Source organism: the organism of the source record quoted next, unplaced genomic scaffold (assembly GCF_019419815.1).
Source record: "Pyrus x bretschneideri cultivar Hongxiangsu unplaced genomic scaffold, Pyrus_bretschneideri_v1 Contig42, whole genome shotgun sequence".
Taxonomy (NCBI): Eukaryota; Viridiplantae; Streptophyta; class Magnoliopsida; order Rosales; family Rosaceae; genus Pyrus; species Pyrus x bretschneideri.
Genome location: NW_025999746.1, coordinates 749,505 through 766,939, shown reverse-complemented (window position 1 = coordinate 766,939; position 17,435 = coordinate 749,505). Strand labels below are relative to the sequence as shown.

Here is a 17,435-nt window from a genome sequence, read left to right as displayed (position 1 = left end):
ATGTGACCATCGAAACGTCTATTCTCCATTAAACCCGCTGTCACACACAAACATACATCCTCAAACCACAAAAACCTCAGTCCCTTCATCTGGATCTTCTAAATATCCATCATGATTATCAAATTCCTCGGTCAATTCTACCCCCTATTTAGAAAATCAAACAGTTGATCTTTCTCCCATAATGCCTATAAATACCCGACTCTTCTTTATTCATATTTTATACTTTCAGAACTCTTGAATCTTCTGTCATTTGCTCTTTTAACCCAAAAAATCTCAAAACCCAAAAAATTCCCAAACCCATTAAAATCCTTGAATCTTTAACAATGGCTTCCAACACTATTATCACCAAGCTTTCTGAGAAATGTACCAAGTGTAAAGACTTCATTGACCGAAACGCTATTAAAACTTTACAGTTTGAAGGCGATCTATTGCTTTCAACCCAATTTTAGGACCTCAAAGACGTTGTCCCAAAGACCATTACTGAAATGCTCAAAGCCCACTGCTTGAAACCCTTGTTCCAAGGGTATGATTAGTCGAAGTGGGATTTGGCCAAGCCTCAAGAAGCCTGGCCTTCAACCCCTGCACCTTAGGCAGCTTGGGTCGAACGAATGGAGAAGTTCTTCAGCACAAAGTGGAAAACTCTTGGCATTTATGATGGTATCAAGCTTTCAACTATTGAGATTGTAATGGACCAGAAGCTTTTCATGGTGGCTTTGAGTTTTTGGTACTTGGCCTCCAAAACAATGGTACTCCCCATCGGCCCCACCTTGCTTGACATATCAGCCATCATCGGCACTTCTCTATCTGGTCTTCTAGTTGATATCGTCCTTCCTGGGTATCAATTTGACTAAGACCTTAAATCATTATTTGACGAACGTGTCATCGAAGCCCTAAAGTAGAAAGACTAAGAAGTCCAGAAGCTGCACAAGAATTTCTTCAACTATAACACTCTCATCCACCACTTTGCTGGCCGAGGGGAGGAAGACCTACAGAAATGGGAACATGAAGCTTTTCTATTCTACTGGTATAACAAATTTATTGTTTGTACCAAGTCAAATAAATGTTCGATTGAAAACATGCCAGTGGTCATAGCCTAGCTCTTAGCTCAATCATCCTTACCAACCTCACACGTTGCTTGGCCGAAGCGACCGTCACCAAAATCGACTCGCACGAGAACAGCCCATTCTGGGTTTTCTAGCTCTGGCTGCAAGTTTACTTCGCCACCTTGAGGCCAGAAATCCCCAACTTTAAGACCACTGAAGTATTACGTCTCCAATTAGCCTCTAGACTAACTCATTCTCACTCGGTTGAAGAAGTTTTCAAGTACTTCTTCGGCCTAGAAGATCTTTTTGATGACAAATTCCTGAACTGCCTTTATCAAGAACACCCATCTTCCATCAAACTTCCATTCTAATCATTGGATGAGATCGAAGACGTCGATCTTCGTCAAAATTAGGGGGCTTTTGTGCTAGCTCTCGACCTTCCTCTTGGCTATGATGCTCGGCGTGTGAGTTAGGAAGTCTACCACCCCCACTTTATTGCTCGGCAATTTGGCTACCTCCAAGGATGCCTTGTGCCTCTACTCACCTCCCAACCTCTTCTAAGTTGAGAATGTCTATCTGATTTGTCAAAAAGAAAATGTAAAGAGGCCGAGCGAGAATTTCAAGAGAGGTGCACGAAACTCCACCTTCGGCCGAACGTCCCTGAAACTCACAGCACTAGCACTTTTGCTAATTGCTGGGATGCATACATCCAAGCATTCTTTGGAACATTGGTCTAGGATGTTGTCAAAAAAAATTTCGGCAATTGTCCAAAGAAAGCTCCCACCCCAAAATCCAAAGAAGCGGCCCAAGGTTTACGTCCTTTATTTATTTTTTTTCTCACTCAAAACTATCATTTTAACTTGAATTTATTTTCAGTGGGTTGATCAAAAAAGCAAGCCAACACGGCTGTGACAGTCGCAGCCAAAAAGAAGCCTGCTCCACCAAAGAAAACTGCAACTGTTGAGGCTCTTAGAGCCTCTCGTACTCTCTTACTCTAATGGCGGCCACTACTGTGGTCACATCGAGCAATCGGCCTTGCCCTGAGACAGGAACGGTTGGAAATGTCGCCCCGCCCCAAAAACGCATTAAAATAAAAAGCAAAGAAGGGTGAACGAGAGATTCTTGTGGTCTCGAGTCAAACCACAGGGGCAACTACTCCTAGCGTTTCTCTCATTCCTCCTATTATCAAGGCCTCGACGAAAGAACTGCAAAATCCTCGAATGGATCAACCAACTTAAGTGCAACCTACTTTTCCAGCCGTGATCGAACTAATGGACGCTCCATTGGTCGAGGGTCCTACCAATCCGGGGCCAGCCGTTACTCCTACTATTGGTTCAATAATCGCTACTGTTGAAAAAGTGGCCACTCTAGCCGAGAAAAGCCCTCCCCCAAATCTAAAAAAGAAATCAATAATCGTCGTGGAGGAAGAAGTATGACCATTTTTGTTAGCAATTTTCCTTCTCTACTTAACTGGACCTCCCACTAATGAACAACATTTTTCTATCTAGGAGGACGAGAATGAAGAACCCTTGTTGAGGAAGTGCCCTTATCTAACAGAGTTGCGACCCACCATTCCTTAGTCAGTGGTCGAAATAGCTGGCCAAGTCAACCTTCCTGTTACAGAAGCAAACACAGGGCATGAAGCGGTAACTATGTCGAAACGGAAGCGATGGCAACGACGCTGATTCATCCCCAAGATCAGAATCTCGACATTCCTTCACAGGAGGTTACTTCAACCTTCATAAGAACCTTCATTATCCTTCTATTAACTTCCTAATTTAGAATTCTAAACCAAAAAATATTAAATGTCAAGTGCCCAATTACTCGTTTCATCAAAAATTCTATGTGTTGAAGGGTGTTATCTATATTACATGGCCACCTTAGTGGCCGTCGAACATAGATAACCTTCATTGGCCACGTGAATTGAGAAAAAATCTTAAAGATTGGGCTCGGCCTTTAAGCTCTCTAGGTTCGAGCAATGAACTAGGGGATATGGCCGAAGTCTCTTCTCGACAGGTCTAAAACAAATTCTCTCTGCTATCTTCTTTACGATTTTCCTTTTTCCTAAAATATTTTCATGTGCAGCCTTCTAAGGAAGTCGAGCTCCACGCTATCCTCTCAAGTACTTCTGGAGTAGCAGGGTTATCTACTGCATCGATCGAGCCTTCCACAATCACGACCGAATCCAATACCTTCACTAAGTTATAGGAACTTTTATCCCTTTCGGCCTCACAAGTCCTTCAATGTAAAGGCCTCAACTCTATAGGAGGGTGGCTGAACGATCTTGCAGCTGGTGGTTTGCTGTGCACCGAAAGTGTCGTCCACTTATCTAATATCCTGGAACAGACCCAGCAGTACTTTACTACTTTTGAAAGGGCTCTCTGGGCCAAGGACAACCTAAAGGCTGCAAAGTTTGCTCATAAAGCCAGTCGACTGAAGGTTGAGGCCATAAAAGCAAAGATAATGCGCCTGGCCAACCTTGATCATCAAATTGCCAAGCTTCAACATCAAATTGCCGAACTTCAACGGTAAAGGTCAGTCATTGCTTCGGAACTCGAAAAGGATTTTCAAGCGAATAAGGCTCGACTAGCAGACTTCGCGGCTGATGCAAAGTAGATACATCAACTTCAGCTTGATAAAAGAACAAGGCAAGCCAAAGTCACAATAAGTGAAGTAAGGTGGTTGGAACTAAAGGCCGCTCTTGAAGCCTTCATTCCTTCACCCCTTAAAATTTTGGCTTTAGTAATCAACAGCTGGAATCTTTTGTAACTTCACTTGTGTTGCCTTTATTACAAAATTAATGAAACAAAAATTTTATTCTCGCATCTCCCAAATGACTAGATAGTATTTCTTTAAAAATTTCCCATTGATTGGTAGCTTATGAATTAGACCAGTTCAATCTTTAAGGTGGTATACCGCCTTGCTGAGAACATTATGGACGACGAACGGTCCTTCCTAATTTGGCGACCATTTCCCGAATCTAGGATCTTTGATTCCTATGGGCAACACGGTTTGCCAAACTAATTCTTCCTCGCCGAATGTTTTTTGTCTAATTCGTTGATTATAGGCTCGCTCGGCAATCTTTTTATGTGCCATCAATATATTATAAGCATCAAGCTGAACTTCCTCCAAGTCTTCTAACCCTTGTCTCATGGTTTGGTTATATTCGGCACTGAACAAACTATTTTGTTCAATTACTCGCAATGAGTTTATACTCAGCTCGACTGGTAACATCGCGTCGTGTCCATAAGTCAATGCATATAGGGTTGTCCTGGTTGCTAATCGGAGTGAGGTCCGATATGCCCATAAAGCCTCGTTTAACTTCAAATGCCACATACCAGGCTTTTCTTTTATCATTTTTTCAAGAATGCCGATCAAAACTTTATTACTTGCTTCGGCCTGTCCATTTGCTTGTGGGTAATACGGCGTGGATTGTTTGAGTCAAATTTTCAAGTTCGCCATATATTCTTTGAATCTTTTGGTTGTAAAGATCGTTCGTTGTCAGTTATGATCGTTTCTGGTATGTCCGGTCACGATGTTTTCTTCTACAAAATTGCAAACTTCCTTAGATGTCAATTCAACGTATGATTTTGCTTCGACCCACTTAGTGAAGTAGTCGGTTGCCACAAGTATCCATGCATGTTTTGCTGCTCCAAAAGATGGTGTAATTTTACTGATTACATTCATGGCCCATCCTCTGAACGGTCACAGTTTGGTGACCTAGTGGAGTAATTCGGTTGGGACTCTTTGTATAGGTCTATCAATTTGACATTGTACACATCCCCTTGCATACTCGATCCAATTCTTCACTATACTCGGCTAGAAATAGCCGTGTCGACAAAGCAACCAATGCATCTTATATCCAGATTAGTGAGCTCCGTAAATTACTTCATGTATTTCTGTAATTGCTTAAGTAGCCTTCTGCGGGCCGAGGCATAGTAACAATAAACCATCCTTACATTTTTTATACAACTTATTTTGGTATAACATGTAGTTTGTGGCATGAACCCTTGTCCTCCGGTCGTGTTTGTCACTTGGGTTATCGAGACATTGTATAATCAGCCTTTCCAATCTACTGTTAATGTCTCGACAGCGTAAACATCTACAGAAACCTTTTGTTCTAACAATGAAGGTAGGGACATGACTCGTGTATGGATCACGCGATCGTGTTTGAGAACTTGGTGATTAACCATGGTCAGGTATAGTTGTTGTACTACTTGTATTACACAGCCTAGTTTACCCCCCATGAGTTGTGCTCCAGAGGTTATTTGTGCCAGTTTTTCCATATCAATGTTTTGAACACGTGAGATGTGTTCAAATGTAATTCCCTCAGACGACTTGACCAAATAGTTGGCAACTATGTGATAAGGCGCCAAAGTACAACTCATGCAACGAAAAGTGTCATTAAGTTGATTAATCACAAGTTATGAATCACCAAGGACGAGGACACGGGCTGCTCTTAAGTTGTGAAGGACGTTAAGGCCAACGATAAGAGCTTCATACTTGACCTAATTATTCGTACAATTGAATCTAGCTTGAGAGAGAAATACCAGAGGTCGTGATCCAGAGATTGAACGACGATGCCAACACTAGTCGAGGCCGAGTTACTAGAACCATCAGAGTACATCGTCCAATCATTATCACGTGTTCTGACCATGCCGATTTCGACTTCATTACCCCTAAAACCATATGGAGAGGGGTGTTGGGCCAAAAATCGGCTAGTGCTTGCCCTTTTATAGCTTTTTGGGGCACGTATTGCAAACTGAACTCGGACAATACCATTGTCCATTTCCCAATTCGGCCTTTTACTATAAGCCAAGTGAGCATGTAACGAATGACATCTGTCTGGGCGATGACCTGCGTAACCGATGGGAGCATGTAATGTTGAAGTTTTGATGCGACAAAAAACAAAGCCAAGCAAAGCTTCTCGATGGGTGAATAATTTATCTCAGGAAAATTTAGAGTAAAGCTTAAGAGGTTTACCACGGTGAGGCAGTACAAGGATGGGTGAGGTTGTAAGTGAAACCTTGATTTGTGTGAAAGCCGTTTGATGTTCTTCATGCCACTTGAACTTATCTGAATCCTTGAGTTTCAAAAGCGTAGAGAACGCCTTCATTTTTCCTACCGAATTAGATATGAAACGGCTGAGAAAATTTATCTTGCCGAGTAAAGATTTGAGTTGTTTTTTGGTCGTTGGGTGTGAAGCGTCCATGATTGCACGAGCCTTATTTCTATCCACCTCGATACCACGATGGTATACAAGAAAACCCAAGAAGTTACTGGCTGATACACAGAAGGCACACTTGGCCGAGTTCATTTTAAGATTATGTTGGTGCATACGAAGAAAAGCTTGCCGAGGATCATCTAAATGCATTTGGCGGCCCTTCGATTTAACTACCACATCGTCGATATATACTTCTATGACCATACCAATTAGGTCATGAAAGATGGTATTCATAGCACATTGGTATATGGCACCTCAACAACCCACTCGTAAGTCCCGAGTGCCCCTGGGCAGCGAAATGTAGTTTTGTGAACATCGACTTCGACGATAAAGATCTAGTTGTAGCCAACATGGCCGTCCATGAATGACAACATTTCATGATTAGCAGCAATGTCAATTAACAAATCTAAGATTGGCATTGGATATTCATTTTTGGGGGTTGATAAATTCAAATTACGAAAATTGATGCAAATGCATAGAGCGCTGCTTTTCTTTAACACTAGTATGATATTCGCCAACCATTCGACGTATCGAGCTGTACGAATAAACCTAGCTTTTAAAAGCCGAACTAGTTCATTTTTTATGTCGAGTTATACTTCAGTCGAGAATTATCGAGGGGGTTGGCGGAAAGGCTTACAACTAGCTTTGATGCGTAATTCATGCTCGACAAAGGTTTGATCTAGACCAGGCATCTTATTGTAACTCCAAGCAAAACAGTCTTTAAACTCATTAAGTAATTTACAAAGTCCAGTTTTCATGGATTGGGGTAACAACGCACTAATAAATAATGGCCGAGGGTCATCGGTCGTTCCAACATTTATTTCCTCTAATGGGTCTTTGACTTAGGGCCGACTATCTTCGAGCTCGACAGGGGCAGCTTGGACTTTGTCCAGGGAAAGGATGGGACCACTGTCCCCTTCAGCGAAAAACTCCACTAGGTTTACGCCCGAATTCGGTTGTTTGGAAATAGTATACCAGTGGGCCAGCAGTAGTTCCATAGTAGATAAAACTATGGCCCGGCCTTCGACGTGTTTAGTATTAGACATCAGGATCAGTAATGAGGTCAGCCAACCCAAGTCTCACCGAATCCTGGTAAACAGTCTTTGCGCCGACCTTGATGGCTTTTTCAACAGAAATCTGAGTCTACCGTCCTTCATCATTGAGATCATGTTAGCTTCGAACATTTAATTGTCAATCGGATGAACCATGACTGATTTGCCATCCCAAAATATGAGGACTTGATATAACGATGAAGGAATATAGCCTGTTTGATGGATCTAATCTCGACCGAGCAATGTGTTATATTAGGTCTTTGAGTCGACTATGAATAATGTAATCATGTGATTACGACCTGTGATATTGACTTCTAACGGAAGTACCCCCTTAGTCTGGGATTTGTCTCCGATGAAGCTACTCATGATGAACCCTTATGGAATAAGTTCGTCGTTAGAGCAACATAGTGTTTTCATGATGGAGACGGGCATGATATTGACCGTTGCTTTGCAGTTGACGAAGATTTTGGAGACTGGATATCCTTCCATGTGAGCTGTAACATACAACGTCTTTAAATAATGGAGATTGGCTGAAGAAAAGCTAGGAAACAGCTTGGCAAGAGCTGTTTTAAGTTTGTCTTTTTTGCTTACTTACTCGTCTTCTTCCATGATGACAAAGTTGACTTGCGTTATTTCTTCTGCAACCATATCACCATCCAAGAATTTTGGTTGGGACGGGGTTGGCTGAAATTCAATTTGTAGAACGTGGACCATGCTAATTTCTATGTTTTCGAGAACCGAATGGCCCATTGGGTTATGATCGTCGTCTTCCAGATTATCAAGCAAAATATCCTGTTTTGGAGTGTCATCGACCTAATCATTTTTCTTTTCAAATAATTGTTCCTGTGGCCCATCCAACGGGCCTGTTTTATTCTGATTGTTATCCCCAAGCTCACTCGATGTTAGAAACCGATCTTGTCCTTGTGATGCCTTACCGGCACACTCTTGATAAGCAATTCGGGCATCCCTCGTGTCTAGGTAAGCAACTAACCATGCCACATGCTCTTTCTCATCGGTTGTCAGGCTGGAAAGAGACACAGTTGAGAAAACTTCAAAATGGTATCGTAAATATTTGAGGTCTTCGAGGGAGAAAGAAAGTTTGGTGGTATCTATATCAGTATATGGATCGACCTCGAAGCTGAGAACTCGAAGTATATGATGGAACCTAGCCTTCATCCCTAGATCAGTAGTCTTTTGAATTATTTGCTCAGCATCAGGGCAAGTTAGTGCCAGGTCGAGAGCCTCTTGACACACCTTTAGTAGGCCATACAAGTCATTATTGGAATATTTCTTGTGAAACTCCCGCATGTACTCTAAGGCTTCGCTGAGAAATGAGGGTGTAGATGTCGTTGGACTTTAATTAATGGCTCTTGAAAAGACAATGAAGGAAGTTTGCTTTTCACTTCCTTCATGAAGTGTTCGAAATAAGCCTTCATCTCCCCAGGCCGAAGAAGGAGTTTGATGCGCTTCTCAGATTCTTTTATAGTGGTCTCAAAATCGTGATTAATCGCCTTCTTTCCCTGAAGTAATTCAGCCATGATTGCTGGGGACTATCGATCATCTTTGTTATCTGTTATTTCTTTCGGCCGCCATTTGGTAGCCGAGGTAGCCTAACCATTTGTCGACAAGCCATGCAGTCTATTCGTTAGCGCCGGCATGGCTTAGGTGGCTTGAAAGTATTTTGGCTCACGGAAGAACTCGAGCTGCTATAGTTGCGCGTATAACAGTCCTCGTTATAAAATAGTGTGTCAAAATCAAGACGCTGTCTGGCTAAAGGAGGCTCGTTGATCCATGTTTAAGGGTCGAGCACCTTTTGAGGTGTCGTTGTGGCCGTAGGAGGCAGCCGTTCTATTATCGCCTGAGGTGGTTTCTACTTTGGCTCAGTGAAGATGACGTTTACCTTACACCGACTACATAAAATCACCGGCCACTTCCTCTGTGTTGAAGTCTGACATGGGCTCAACGACAGCTAATCCTGAAAAATCTCTAGGTAGCTCATTTGAAAATAAATCAATCTTAAGCCGTGGTTGAGAGTTCTGCTTTGGATGGCGTCTCGAAACACGACGCAGTTGTTTGTCGTGTGTTTGTTCGAGTTATGGTACTTGCAATACGTTTTTCCTTTTAATTCGTTGGTCGTTGGGATATTATGCCCAGGCCGAAGTTTGATAATTGTGGCAAGTAACAATTGATCGAAGATGGCGTCGGCCTTAGTAATGTCGAAAGTATAAACTTTCGCTGTTTTGATGGGAGGCACTTCAAGGGTCGAGTGAGCCTTGGTATCTTTGGGATTGGCATGAGCCAATGCCGCATATGTATGGTTTGTCAATTATTATCTCAGCCGCGTCTATACTGGCATATTCTTCAGCTTCGGCCGATGCATAACTGACCGTGGGGTTTTTGTAAATTGTTCCTCTGGACGGGGACTTCGAAGCCTTCTCTTCTCGAAGTAAATAATCGTATTGCTCGACACGTTAAGCTAGTTCATACATGTCACAGAAGTTTGCCCCCAGGAATTTCTTTTTTAACTCCACGCTAGCCCATTCAAAGCGAGCCTAACAAATTTGACTTCAGGGAAAGGTACTCGGCACCAACTTCTGGCCGATTTAAACATTGTAAGATAATCCATTAGAGACTCATTAGATGCTTGAGCCATCCTGGCCAATGAAGAAACTGACATTTCCATCCCCAACCAATAGAATTACTCATTGAATTTTTCGACCAGTTCCTCCCAACTTTGGATGAAGTTAGGTGGGAGGTTGATGTACCACGCGAATGTCGAGCTTGTCAATGAAAAGTTGAATAGTCGCAGTTTATGGAAGCCACTATTAACATCTTTGCATTGCGCAGTGAACCGAGTTATATGTTCTAACGAGGATAGTGACGATTCTCCAGCAAAAATGCTAAAATCTAGGATTTTAAAGCCTTTAGGATATTCGAACTTTTCTACATAAGCTGGGTATGGATGGAGGAATTTCGAGAACTTCGGCCCCTTCTTCAAGGCCGAATTGATCATTCTTTAGACCTCAATCATATCGACGGATGTTATTTCTACTCTCTGGTCGGATCCGTCTGATCTACTGCTTGATCCTTCTCATTTTTCCAAGTCGATCATTTTGAGCCGAGCAGATCCTATTTCGGCCTGTAGCCTTGATAACGGATTACTCTTAGGTGGAAGTTGTCGGGAACGATCGGCGAGTTCTTGTCATAAGCTTTACTAACCAATAGTTCGAGCAATTTGTTGTGTGCATCACCATTACTACGTATCACCTCAAGTATATTTTTTACTTCTCGACTGAAATTCTGAGATTGCTCTTCAAGTTTTCTCTAGAGAAACGATCTAGTCGGTGGATATGAACCTTCACCACCAACTTTATCGCATTCCTCAATTACAACACCCTTAGTTTTGGTAGGGGTTTCTGCATTATGAGGCTGACCACCGAGGCAAACTTCATTTTCTCAGTATATCGCACTTATGGCCTCAGGTGTCATAGCAATAGGAGGATTTTGTGCCTGTGACGAGTCATATTGTCCTGGGTTTTGGACTAGAAGGTTGGTCATGGACTTTCCCATGACTATTTTCTTTTTAACAGGTTATGAACTTGGTAGTTTTAGCATTGAGTCCCATTGGGCGTGCCAAAATGTTGACCCTAAAAACTACCAAGCCTACATGGCACGCAAGTCGAGTAATTAATAAGCTAACTACATCCTTCGATTGTGTGTGGGGTGTGCTAACTCATTGGTCGAGCTCGGCTGAGGAGTAAAATGTGTTGATATTGGGTTGAGCAGGCTGCTGACTTCTTAATCTTGCGACTGCAACTGAGGAAGGAACACGTCTCGGTCTTCCGGTTCTAGAGCCTGGAGACAAGGCTGCTAGTCTTGCGAAGTTCACGGATCGTCTGGGCCGGGTCCGGTCACGGTGATTATATTCGTAAGAGTATAAACACGTCAAACCGGCACCAAACTATACGGACACAAATACTCAAAGAAGATGTATGTCTTGATATAAATGTGGTTCAGCCGTCATAATGCCGAACTCTAAAACTTACTTGTGAATATCTAATCATAAAACAACTCGGCGTTCAATGTACCGAGCCTAGTAATATTTAACACCTTACTTCGCCGAGAAGGCTAATGAGATGACCTTTGCCAACAAAAACTAAAAAATCCTTCTTGGCTGAGACTTGGATAGATAACTAGTCGGCCTCGACGCAATGCTATTTATCCAAATTGAAGGTGCTCTGCAGTTAGCTGATTCTACGGCAGCAATGCTATTTATCCAAATTGAAGATGTCACCAGTTGCCTTCACAGTACTATTTATCCAAACTGAAAATGTGTCGGTGGGAAAAAGAATTTAAATAAAAATTTCAAGGTTGTTGAGAGGTTTTGCGTAGAGCGAGAGTTTGCGCATGGCAATTTGTATGTTGAATTGGATGGGCTTTGAATGATGCACTCCTTTTTCTATTTATAGCAGTGAACCCACTCCTGGCCAAGTTTGATGTATGCAATCTCGAAGTATATACAAACAGGTTTGACGGTTGGATCGTTGAAACTAATTTCGTAGAATGCGTATCCCATTAAAACAATAGATTCGCTAACACTTCGAGTTTATTTATACTTTCATTAAGTATAACATAAGATTTTGTGGTATCCACTAGTGTAAATATTTTAAACTGAAGATCGAATTTTTTCATTGTATTCATATTAGGTCAAGGAGTGTAGCTGTAAAAAAATCATCAAAATCGGAGTTAAAACTACTGTTAAATCATGATTTTTTTGTTTATAACCGTCAAAAAGTTTTGTCCCATACTTGATATATGAATGTTTATTTTTTGTGATTTTTGGCGTATGCGATCTCAAAGTATATACAAACAAGATTGACGGTTGGATCGTTGAAACTATTTTCATAGAGTGCATATCCCATCAAAACAATAGGGGTGCGTTTGTTGCACTGGACTATCTCGGACTGGACTAACTTAAGGGACTAAGCTGGACTGGCTTAGACTAGACTAAACTGGACTGATTTAGTGAAGCGTTTGGTGCAGTGTCAGACTAAGAAGTAGGATTCTAATATTATATTATTTAATCTATATCTATAATATTTTATTATTTACTTAATATATATTTATTAATATTCTATTATTAATTTATCTTTTTCTTATTTTCTATAATCATTCTTTCCAGCTAACCTCTTCTTTTTTTTTCCCTTGCCATCTTTCTCCCTTCTCTTCTATGTATCCAAGTTTCTTCGCTCCTTTTCTCCCTCTGTTGCACAGACTATTCGAATTAAAATCATAAAAAATGGAGACTTGCCTTCCCCCAAAAAACCCCAACCTCTCCCTCTCAAGCTTAGCATCGCCAATTCAATGGCAGGCATGGTGAGTTTTCCTATTCAGCTCATTCTCCCTCTTCCCTTAGTTTTTCCTTTCAAATCTCTCTCTCTTCCCTTTGCCTATTTTCCCATCTAGCTTCACTTGTTCTTCCATGGGTGAGGATTGAAGTTACAAACGGCACGGATGGGTGGGGTTGGGTATGGGCGTGGGCGGGGATTGGAGTTACAGACGGCAAAGGGTGGGTGGAGGAAGACGAGATGGATAAACCTAACCATCGAAAATCGAGGTCGAGGTTAATGCCGTTGAAAATTGAAGATAGAGATGGATGAACTAGCCGTCGAAATCGAGGTCGAGGTCGAGGTCTATGCTGTCAAAAATTGGAGACTGAGATGGATGAACCCAGCCGTAAAAAATTTTCTATCTTCCAAGTTCCAGCTTTCATTGAAGCCCATGCTGTAGAAAATCGAGGTCGATGAACCTAGGGCAGTGAAGCAGACGAAGACGATAAAGGATGCTGCGATAGTGGACGAAGGTGAAAGAGGATGATGGAAGGTCTTAGCTAAACCCGTGGGTGTTGGGGTCTCTCGCTAAGACCAGCTAGTGAAGCCGTTTGTGAAAACGAGTCCCACCTAGTGCCATTAATGTTAGTCCCGCAAGCCACCAAACACAAGACTACAATCCAATCTAATCCAGTGAAGGCTAAGAAGGGTAAACAAACGCCCCCTAGATTCACTAACACTAGGAGTTTATTTATACTTTCATTAAGTATAACATAAGATTTTGTGATATTCACTAGTTTAAATATTTTAAATTGAAGATAGAATTCATTTATTGTATTCATATAGGGTCAAGGAGTGTAGCTATAAAAAATCATCAAAATTGAAGTTAAAACTATCATTAAATCGTGCTTTTTACTGTCGAAAAGTTTTGTCCCGTTACTTGATCTCTGCATGTTTGTTGTTTGCGATTTTTGGTGTATGCGATCTCGAAGTATATGCAAACAAGTTTGACGGTTGGATTGTTGAAACTATTTTTGTAGAATGCGTATCCTATCAAAATAATAAATTCACTAACACTTGTGAGTTTATTTACACTTTCGTAAGTATAACATAAGATTTTGTTGTATCCACTATTGTAAATATTTTTAATTGAAGATCAAATTAGTTCATTATATTCATATAGGGTCAAGGAGTGTAACTGTAAAAAATCATCAAAATCGGATTTAAAATAACCGTTAAATCGTGATTTTTCATTTATAAACATCGAAAAGTTTTGTTCTATTACTTGATCTCTGAATGTTTGTTTTGTAGATTTTTGGTGTATGTGATCTTCAAGTATATACAAACAAGTTTGATGATTGGATAGTTGAAACTAGTTTTGTAGAATGCGTATCTCATCAAAACAATAGATTCACTAACACTTTGAGTTTATTTATGCTTTCATTAAGTATAACATAAGATTTTGTGATATCCACTAGTGTAAAAATTTTAGATTGAAGATCGAATTCATTCATGGTATTCATATTGGGTCAAAGATTGTTTGCTGTAAAAAATCATCAAAATCGGAGTTTAAATAACCGTTAAATCGTGATTTTTCGTTTATAATCGTCGAAAGTTTTGTCCCGTTGCTTGATCTCTGAATGTTAGTGTTTTGCGATTTTTGGCAAATGCAATCTCGAATTATAGACAAACAAGTTTGACGGTTGGATCGTTGAAACTAGTTTTGTAGAATGCATATCCCATCAAGTTGAATGGTATATATATTTATTAAGTAGCTTTAAATTTTTTTTATTTGTACGTATAGCACTTAAGAAATTGAATGATATGTATATTTATTAAGTAACTTTAAATTTAAGGAAAATTAATGAAAAGGATTTGAAAACTTTGAGTTTTAACGATAAGGACAAAATAAAAGATTAAGTGAATAGTACGATAATTGACTTTTTAGTGTAAAAATATAATTTTTTGTTAAAAAGAACAATATTGGGAGCTTTTCATTAAAGTTCCGTTAAATTTATTATTGTAGTTCAGATCGGGTTCTTGTTAGAAAAATATATTATTGTGGGTTTTATGTAAAAAAGAAAAATTGAATTTGAAGGGAGTAAAATCATATTTCCAGTAAATTTTATAAGGAAAACTAATGAAGAAAGTTTGAAAACTTTGAGTTTTAATGATAAAGATAAAATAAAGGGTAAAGTGAATAGTACCAGAATTGACTTTTTAGTGTAAAAATGTGATTTTTCATTAAAGTAAACAGTACAATAGAATTTTTGTTAAAACTCCTAATTTTATAATAATTTTTTTTTAATATAACTGGCGCAACGCCGCAGTGTGGTCGTTGCGCAAAGAGCCTTTGCATGACAACACAATGTATACATGCGTGGTGCAATTTGTTAAAATTTTGGCGGTACAATTGAAGAAAATAGGGGCTGTTTTTAAATTTTTCCAAATTTCTCTTTCTAATTGAACAAAAAGGAGGTGCAATTGAAGAAAAAAGTCCAGACAGCAGCCACTCGATCGGTCTCTCTCTTCCCTCCCTCATCTTGCCCTCTCTCTCACTCCGTCTCGCTCTTTTCTCCCACTCCGTTGGACGAAGACGAAGAAAGACAACAGCCACTACCCACCCATCTGCTCCTCCTCCGCTCCAACCTCCGTCGGAATTCCTCGCTGTTTCCTCAATTCCGAAGGTCCATTCACATCTCTCTCGCTCAATGTTTTTTTAATTGGTTGCAAATCTGTGATTTAGCTCGGAATGGAATGGTTGCAAATCTGTGATTTTTTTAATTGGTGGGTTGTTTTTTGTTGGTGAGATCTTAGGGTTTTGATTTTGGTAGAGTGGGTGATTTTTGTGATATGGGGAAGTGGGTAATGGTGGGTTTGTTGTTAGGGCGAGATTTGTGAGCTGGGATTTGGTAATTTGAGTAGTTGGGGTGGTTTTGGTTGATAGAGTGACAAATTTGGAGATTTCTACTCTGTTTTTGGCAGAGAGTTTGATTTGTTTGTTATTTAGCTTTCTTTGTACAAGGGCTGCGGTTATGGTGGATCTGAAAGTTCGTGTAATAAACAAAGATTCATGTGGAAGCCAGTCGGAGACTGCTTTCTTGGTGAAGATAGTGAGATTGTAGAATGTTCAGAATTAGAGCCTGTTCTGGTAATTGGTTTCTTTGTTATTTGGCCCGTGTTTGGTAAAGCTGAGCACAACGTGCCCAAGACACAATGCTTACCCTTTTCTTCCCAACTAAAATCTAGAACCTTCAAATAACCATCCACGGAGTCTGAGAGTTATATGATAATCCCATTGGCTTTGCTAGTACATTCTTTTCATGTTCTTCGGCTTAATTAAGGTTGTTAGAGTTTAATTGGTATTTGAGTAGCTCAATTCAGGGATTGGAGGTAAGGTTTTTCACTTTTGTTAAGTGTCCTTTTGATTTGCCGTTGCCAAGAAAGGATATGAAATTATACACATGTGTGTGTATTTTTATATTTATTGTTTCAGCTATTTCAAGTAAAACATGTGTATGTAGTTGATCAACCAAAACTACTTTTGAATTAGTATTGTTTCTACCTTTGCAATACTGCTTTATATATATATGTGAACAAATGCAAGAAAGGATATGATATTACTTTGGCTGCTAATTGATTAGTTTCAAATGCAAGGAAGGATGCATTGTATGATGCACTTGAGAAAGAGCTTCTAGAAGATGGTGAGAGTTTAGATTAGATGTCTTTCAAATGTCATGTGTTATGATCTAGTTCTTTTGAAACTTACTCCTCATATATTCTGTATACTGCTCCTTTTGATAGGCACAAGTAGGCAGAAGACATCAACTGACTTTAAAAATGAAGTTAAGAACTTGAGATTGGCCTTTATCGATATGTTTTTGAAGCACAGAACATTGGCAAGGGAACTGCTGAGCCACTGTGACTTGGATGCAAAGAATAAAGCTGAGCTTAAACGTTTGAAGGGTAAAATTCTTACACCTATTGTGTCATACAGCTTTTTACCAACCTGTGAGATAATTTGCCAAATACTTTCTTAACATTTCTCCTTGTTTGCTCTATATATATATATATTATACACACACTATACACACATTTATTTTTGTATCTTTTTTGGGGTTGAGAAGGGCAGAGCGGGTTAGGGTGGAGAGGGTCTTTTTTTTTGGGGGGGGTGTGGAGTTTGTATTGATTATTAATGTTGTCCTTCGTGGGTAGTCTATTTCTCCTGGCCGTAAGAGTCTAATAATCCACCTTGGTTGGTATCTTCTCCTCCCCGTAATGAGAGTCTCTCTATGAGCGTTCTAGATTACTATTTTCTGAAGGTGCAGAATTCTCCGTCTTTTCTTGCACTTATTTCTTTCTCCAAGAAGCAGCATCGCAACTGCCCCTGGAGACACCGATCGAGGCCGCCACTGTACTCGAGGATGCAAATCTTCATATCATGACTGAGATCTTAGATCAAAAGTTCGGTTGTCGTCATGGCAAAGTTGTTTAGGGTATGGGGAAGGTGCGGGTTCATGAGACAGATGCCTTGGAAACCCTAAAAGGTAAGATTGCGACCTGGAAAGCCCAGATTGCAGCCCAGGACGAGAAGATGAGTATGATCTTACGGGCCTTACAGATGTCCGGCCTCCAAATCCTGATGCTAGCACCTGATCTTGCTTCACCTTCGACCTCCCAGCCACTTCGCCCAGCCGATACCCAGTAGCCTGATGCATCAAACCTAAACGATTACGTCTCGTAGTTTTTCTTTTATGTTCGGACATCTTGTATGTACATTTTCATA

At 40.4% G+C, this 17,435-nt stretch overlaps 1 long non-coding RNA gene across 1 annotated transcript; it reads left to right on the top strand.

Annotated features, from left to right (window-relative positions):
• The first annotated feature begins 15,877 nt into the window (after window positions 1–15,877).
• Window positions 15,878–17,043, top strand: LOC103928885. The gene is made up of 3 exons (XR_007251721.1): window positions 15,878–16,353; window positions 16,454–16,615; window positions 16,955–17,043. It is a non-coding gene; the product is annotated as an uncharacterized LOC103928885 (long non-coding RNA).
• The last annotated feature ends 392 nt before the right edge of the window (window positions 17,044–17,435 follow it).